Source organism: Patella vulgata, chromosome 8, assembly GCF_932274485.2.
Source record: "Patella vulgata chromosome 8, xgPatVulg1.2, whole genome shotgun sequence".
Classification (NCBI taxonomy): Eukaryota; Metazoa; Mollusca; class Gastropoda; family Patellidae; genus Patella; species Patella vulgata.
Window position 1 is genome coordinate 6,218,903 of NC_065886.2, and position 7,690 is coordinate 6,226,592.

The window sequence follows — 7,690 nt, forward strand, 5'->3', positions numbered from 1 at the left end:
AGATATAGAAATAATTATGTTTTGACTTTCTTAGAAAATATGAAATTCTTGCTTTAACTATTAAAACTAGCTGGACCAGCTGCATGATTGTGTCAGTCCGCTCAGAATACACGAGTCTAGGCCAAGCGACGTAGAATTTAGAACCGACGTGATCTGCACTAGTCTAGGCTAGACATTTGCGTTGATGTGTTGCGCAAGTAGATCTAATCTAAATGAAATCTCTCATCATTAGTTTTTTCATATTACTCATATACATAGCCGTTAAACGAATAATTTGCGACACATAGCAAGCCATTTGATCTATTCTACACGTCACTGGGCTATTTGATTTGACGGAGTTTTGTTACCCACGGCAAAATCTCGATCGACGTAGACTTAACGCAATTTTTATCATTCGGTTTCACTAAACAAATTATTAATAAAAACAGCCGTAGATCGACATCTAATAGTGCTAATGTAAATTTAATAATACTATTCCGGTATAAAAAAAAGAAATAATAATAAAAGAATAATGAAATCAATTCAATCTCTTTTAAGTATTTAAATGATCATTTTAAGTAGATACCGTTATATTACTGAGCGCCATGGAAAACGCATCACTTTTTTTCCCAATTATTTTATTACTAGTTGGTTTTGTATGTATAATATTATGCAATACTATGAACTATTGTTTCACACAATGCTCCCAAACGCAAAAAATTTCGGTCCGTGTGCACAAAAAAAATTGCATGAGATGCACATGAAAAACCCAATATTCACGTGCAGCATTGTGTGTGAGCCCTTTAAAAGCATGTTTTCAACTTAATGTGTTGTACATGAACTGTGAAACGTCAATTTGTCGTAATTTGTTGTTGGACGTGTGAAGGAATCGAGCTAGAGATGCCGAGACTTACTGAAAATCAACGGAATGAAGCCATGGGAATGTCCAGGGCTGGCATGTCTACGCGTGCTATTATTGCCAAACACCTCAATTGTCATCAGTCCACTACTGTAAGGTTGGTGGAACGTATTCGAGTTACTGGATCAACGCGTGACCGTCAACGTCCTGGTCCACAACGCGTTACAACCCAGGCTCAAGACCGCTACATCCGGGTCACTCATCTGCGTGACAGATTCTGCCCAGCGACTCAAACATGTGCGGCAGTGGTCGAAAGACAAGGACCAGTAAGTGCCAACACCGTAAGACGTCGTCTAAGAGAAGTAGGACTCGACGACGACCTTATGTTGGAGCTATCCTCAGGGATCATCACCGTCAGCGGCGTTTGATAGGGGCTCAAGGACACACCAGACATGGAGAAGAGTAGACTGGCAAAGTGTGCTCTTCAGTGATGGGAGTTGCTTTCATCTTTATCACGCTGATGGCCGTCAACGTGTGTGGAGATGTCTTGAGGAACGTCTTGCAGACTGCTGCGTCTTCGAAACGAATCGATGGGGTGGGGGAAGTGTAATGATGTGGGGAGGCTTCACATTTCATCACCGGACCGCCCTACACATTTGCAGGGGTCGCGTTAATGCTGTAGCCTACCGTGATGATGTCTTGCAACCAATTGTTGTTCCGATGTTTCGAGCGCACCCACAACTTCAGCACTTCCAACAGAATAATGCACGTTCGCATACCGCCCGTTTTAGTATGGACTTCCTGGCTGCTAACAACATCAATGTCTTGAACTGGCCAGCCATGTCTCCGGACATGGCACCAATAGAACATGTCTGGGATGAGATTGGACGCCGTCTGTATCGGAGACCACAGATGCACACCATTGCTGCTTTAGAAGCTGCTCTTGTCCAAGAATGGAACAATTTGCCCCAGGCCTTCTTTCAAACATTGGTTAATTCCATGCGACGTCGCTGCACAGCGTGCGTAAAAGCCCGTGGAGGACACACGCGCTACTGACATCTGTGCCGTACTTTTGGTTTTGACCCCTCTGACTTTGTACCGTTGATTACAGATTAAACATCCATAAGTGTACAAATGTGTTGTTATTGATGTGTTCCCATTTGAATATTGTTCACAATAAGAAGCAAAATAAATAAGATATGTTTACAGGATCATTTTGTTATACGAAAAACTAAGTGATGCGTTTTCCATGGCGCTCAGTATATATAAGTGTGAAACCTGGCCATTATTTAATTAATTACAGTTCTAAGTGAATCCCAGCAAGCACAAAATATTTCAAAAACGTTTTTTGTTTTTGTTTTTGTTATTTTTCTTGTTTCTAAAAGGTTATGTAAAAAAAAAAATATTTATTAAACGTTTTTTAAATGTTTTAAGTGTAAGTTTTTCAGAAGTTTTCGATAAATATTGATAAAAATGTTTAATATAATATGTTTAGATAACGTTCATAATTGATGTTTTCTTACAAAATTTTCCATTAAAACGTAGTACCGTAAATATGATTTTTTTAAACGTTTATGAACCGTTTATAAAGAACCCGCAATGAATAGGTAACAATTACCTATACACGCCATTTGAAAAATTTTTTTTTTTAAAAAACATTTATTAAACGTTTATTACACCTTTAAAACTTAATTGCAAAATATCTATATTTAATGTACCGGTATATAAAAAAACCCAATAAAGGTCAAGATTAATTATCTTATACATATTTTATTTTAAAACACACCCAAGGTTGACAGTTGGCCCAATCAAATTTAAACATCTTTCCGCCAAAAAGGAATCCCAGCCAAACCGGCATGGCTGCTTTTTTAGAGCTGTGATAAACTATCGAGTTTTATAAGTTGCTAGAAGGCGTAACAGTTGAGAATTAGGTATGTTACGATTAATTAATATTTTGTGTCCATTTAGTGTTTTTATTTTATAATTGTATTGCATTTTAATCATTTAGTTTTTGGTCATTTGCTATGTCTGGATTTGGAAAGAGCTATTTCAATCTATGTCTGGAATTGGAAGGGGCCATTTCAATATTTATAGTATTGTATAATGGACTTTCCCATTATCTATTATCTTTAAATTTATAGGGTTACCAATTTCATGAATTGTTTAGATAAGTTGATACGACCCCAAGCTTTGCAGGGAGTGTTAATAATAATGTAACGTGTACAAAACTTCGAGCAGGAATTAATAAGACATTAATTTCCCGTGATATATTACAAATGACAAATGCTATATGAACTTTGTGCTGTATGAACTATTAATATAGTCTTTAGTGAATGAAAACATATTTGGCTACCATTCCTGGTTTTGAATGTCAAATATGATATGAAAACGAATATCGGTTTGTAATTTTTTTAACCGTTTCACCAGTAGTAACCGATGAACGGTTAACCAAGTCGCTGTATACATCTTAATTATTAGGCAACCAAGTCTACGATCTTAATTAAAAAGATAGGTTGACACGCAACAAAACATATATGCTCTGAAAATTAAATCTTGTACTTTGTCGATCTACGGACAGGTGGATATAATGCCGGGCTAGTGCGACTGTTAACACCACAGCTCTTTAATTACATGCTTGTGGGTTTTAGATTTAATTCAAGTGAAGGGTAATTTTATTATTAAATGTACAACATCAATATCCATGAGCATACACCTGCATAATTGAACTGACATTGATTGTAAATATTACAGTGATTGAAATATAATAATATACTAGATGTGTTTCATTTATTTCATGTTATAGCTATAGGTAACCCATCTGATGAGCCTTGGTGGTTACCAGTTTAAAGTCGTATTCTTTCTTTTGAAAACAAATTGATAAAATAATCGTACATTCGTTTTCCAATCGTCTTCGTCTTAAAGGAGTCAAGTCTCTAACTCAATATCATCCACAGTCTTCGACATTGCAACCATGGGACTCATTGTTTAATTAAACCCAACATCAATGTTGTAACCGTAAAAAGATGGGCTTCTAATGTCCAATATTTAACACAAAGTTAAAGTTTTGAAATTGCCACACGAATCGCGTGCAAGAATGCTTTCAAATTTCATTTGTAATAGAGAGACTCGAAGAATGAAGTTAAATATACCCAAGAGAATACTATATGCGGGTGTAAACTTGAATAACCAGACGCCAAAGACTGGCATTCAGTTTGGACTCTTCGCGTATGGGGGATTGGATGGCCGAATGGTTAGCACGCGCACGCTGTATCATACGGTCTGTTATTGAGTCAACTGGCGGGGTTTCGATTCCCCGGTTGTACGTGACAAGGAGTTTGGTCGCCTGTCTAACCTGGTGGGTTTTCTCCGGGTCCTCCGTTTTCCTCCCACTGCTAAAAAGACCCCTACGCGCTAGCGAATTATTGAAATAAAATTGAACCATGTGTTAGTCCCGAAATGACCAAGTTTGTGTCAAGTGGACGTTAAACCCCATTTCTCTCTCTCTCTTCGCGTATTTCGCCGAACATAACTGATTAGACATTACAGTAAAAACAGAAACGATTGAATGTAAATCAGTTAATATACAAACATATTACATTATTATATGCGTTGCAACCCATTTATGTCCATTTCTAGGTGTCAAGGAATGGAAAGTCAAAATTCGTGGTATTGTCAAACGCATAAACAGTATGTCTTTTTATTTTAACAGGTTGATGTCTAATTCCCTAATGGCCCAATTTAATTTAAAGGGAAATAAAGGGAGGCGGTCCATAATGGACTTAGAAATTTACAAAGTTGTCAGAGGTTTGTTTTTATCATACTCAATTTACGAACATATCCTTAAATATCGGATAATCAAACATGGTATGGGCATACACGAGTTTTTATTACTTCATCGATGAGTGTTGATCTTTTTATACGCCGACATTGAAATGTGGTCGTATGTTGTCCTCGCCCCCGTCCGTTCGTCCGTCGGTCCGGCGTCCACAATTGCTTGATCACTTCAAAAAATCTTGTGGACGCTCTAGAGGCCAAACTTAATATCCGATTGACTTTAAATTTATACACAGTGTTTAAGGTCATGAGACGAAGAAGCCTATTGATTTTCGGCGATTTCCGATAATTACTGCCAGTGTTATGGCCCTTGGTCACTTCAAAATATCTTGTGGACGCTCTAGAGGCCAAAGTTAATATCCGATTGACTTAAAATTTATACACAGGGTTTAAGGTCATGAGACGAAGAATCCTATTGATTTTCAGCGATTTCCGATAATTACTGCCAGAGTTATGGCCCTTGATCACTTCAAAAAATCTTGTGGACGCTCTAGAGGCCAAAGTTAATATCCGATCGATTTTAAATTTATACACAGTGTTTAAGGTCATGAGACGAAGAAGCCTATTGATTTTCAGTGATTTCCGATAATTACTGCCAGAGTTATGGCTCTTGATCACTTCAAAAAATCTTGTGGACGCTCTAGAGACCAAAGTTAATATCCGATTGACTTTAAATTTATACACAATGTTTAAGGTCATGAGACGAAGAAGCCTATTGATTTTCAGCAATTTACGATAATTACTGCCAGAGTTATGGCCCTTGATCACTTTGAAAAATCTTGTGGACGCTCAGTTAATATCCGATTGACTTTAAATTCATACACAGTGTTTAAGGTCATGAGACGAAGAAGTCTATTCATTTTCAGTGATTTTCGATAATTACTTCCAGAGTTATGGCCCTTGATCACTTCAAAAAACCTTGTGGATGCTCTAAAGGCTAAAGTTAATCTCATTGACTTTAAATTTATACACAGTGTTTGAGGTCACGAGGCGAAGAATCCTATTGATTTTCAAAGATTTCTGATAATTACTGCCAAAGTTATGGCCCTTGATCACTTTGAAAAATCTTGGGGACGCCCTAGAGGCCAAAGTTAATATCCGATTGACTTCAGATTGATACACAGAGTTTAAGATCTTGAGGCAAACAAGTATATTGATTTTCAATGAATTTTTATGACTTGAAACAGCTAAATCCATGATACAGTATTAAAAGTTTTGTATACAAAACGTTAGCATGGGGCAGAACTTTATAAAAACCTAACAAATTCTAATGGTTTTCTGAGTTGTTGCTCTTAATCAGATTTTAGTGTATTATAAATGTTTCATTACCGAAAAAAGTAAAAATATGTGACAACTGTTGTTGACTGCCTGGACGATTTAGCTACTGTGGGCGTATGTTTCGTTGCCTGGCAACCTATCTTTATGACTTGGACAGCTAAATCCATGATACAGTATTAAAAGTTTTGTATACAAAACGTTAGCATGGGGCAGAACTTTATAAAAACCAAACAAATTCTAATGGTTTTCTGAGTTGTTGCTCTTAATCAGATTTTAGTGTATTATAAATGTTTCATTACCGAAAAAAGTAAAAATATGCGACAACTCTTGTTGACTGCCCGGACGATTTAGCTGCTGTGGGCGTATGTTTCGTTGCCTGGCAACCTATCTTTTTTGTAATTTAACACCCATGCCTTTCTTTCACGTACAAATTTATGGAGAATATGAAAGTAATAACACAAGCGATGTCTCATATAGAATGTGTTATTGGGTCATATATAATATAATTCATATGGGGTTTAACGTCCTACTGTTCTGCTCAGACTAGGCTAATGAAGATGGGCATGCGCTATACCGCGTGCAATGAAGGAAAAATTTGCCCGGGCAGCGGCACTATGGCCTACTCGAATTCAAACTGCCAAGAGATCTTTTACTTGCACGTCAATGTGTACACGAGGCCTTGGTTTTTCATACCATCCAAACGACTAACAGTTGTCCTTGTCAGGCCTACTGAACTTTCTCGGCAAATGTAGGGATCGAAAATGCGACCTCCAGACAAGCGAGCCAGCGTTTTACCCAATAAGCCACCTTTGGTCCATAATTCATGGGATGCAGAATTATCTGTTACAGCTTTAGGACCACCTTTTTGATCGGACTGAATTATATAATTTACAAAATTTGACAGAGTAAATATACAGTTTTTTGTATTCTTCAGATAGTGTAATGATCAGTCAGCCGAGCTGCAATGAAGCCGAGATAATAACAGCAGTTTCGGCTCATCTAAAATATGAGCCGGACAGAAGAGGGACCAATTAAGTACATGTACAGTTTAAATTTGTTTATTACATGTCATATTTTATTATAATCTTTATAAGCCATTTTAAGTTCTTTTATCATCCATTTAATTTTATTTTATTTTCTATGTGTGATGTCCACAAAATGTTAACTGCGCCATTGAGCATTGAGTGTTTTATATTGGTAATAGGCGCATTATAAATAATAAATTATTATTATTATTACAGTACCAATTGCATTGAAATTACTTTCTCATTTTTAGCAATATCATTCATTACCCATTACATTGAAAGTAAATAATTACATTTTATTACTATTTAAAGATTAGTGCTAATTTAGCATTTAATCAATCAGATTTAAAGACATGCATACCATTGGATAGTTCGCACTGATGTTTATATATATATATTCATATCTTTCTCATTTTATTTATTTGTGTATATATGCTTGAAAACGACTTGTGAAATCTTGTTGAAACGTTGCAGTGAAATAAACCATAGTAATTGTTATTTCATAAAAGTGCGTTATTTGATTATGTTCTAATTACTAAATGCCATTCAAAGAATGCGCCATTAAATGTAATTGAAATGTAATTGACCATTACATGATTTTCGGAATGTAATTAATTACATTTCCATTACTCATTACTTTTGAAATCTTCCATTACTCATTACATGACCATTACGTAAAATTTAATGATCAGATTCTATTACCTTTACCCATTAC

At 36.2% G+C, this 7,690-nt stretch overlaps 1 long non-coding RNA gene across 1 annotated transcript; it reads left to right on the forward strand.

Moving 5' to 3' along the window:
* The first annotated feature begins 2,630 nt into the window (after window positions 1-2,630).
* On the forward strand, window positions 2,631-7,416 carry LOC126829692 (uncharacterized). Its single transcript, XR_007683497.2, has 3 exons — window positions 2,631-2,769; window positions 4,548-4,642; window positions 6,885-7,416. It is a non-coding gene; the product is annotated as an uncharacterized LOC126829692 (long non-coding RNA).
* Window positions 7,417-7,690: the final 274 nt, after the last annotated feature.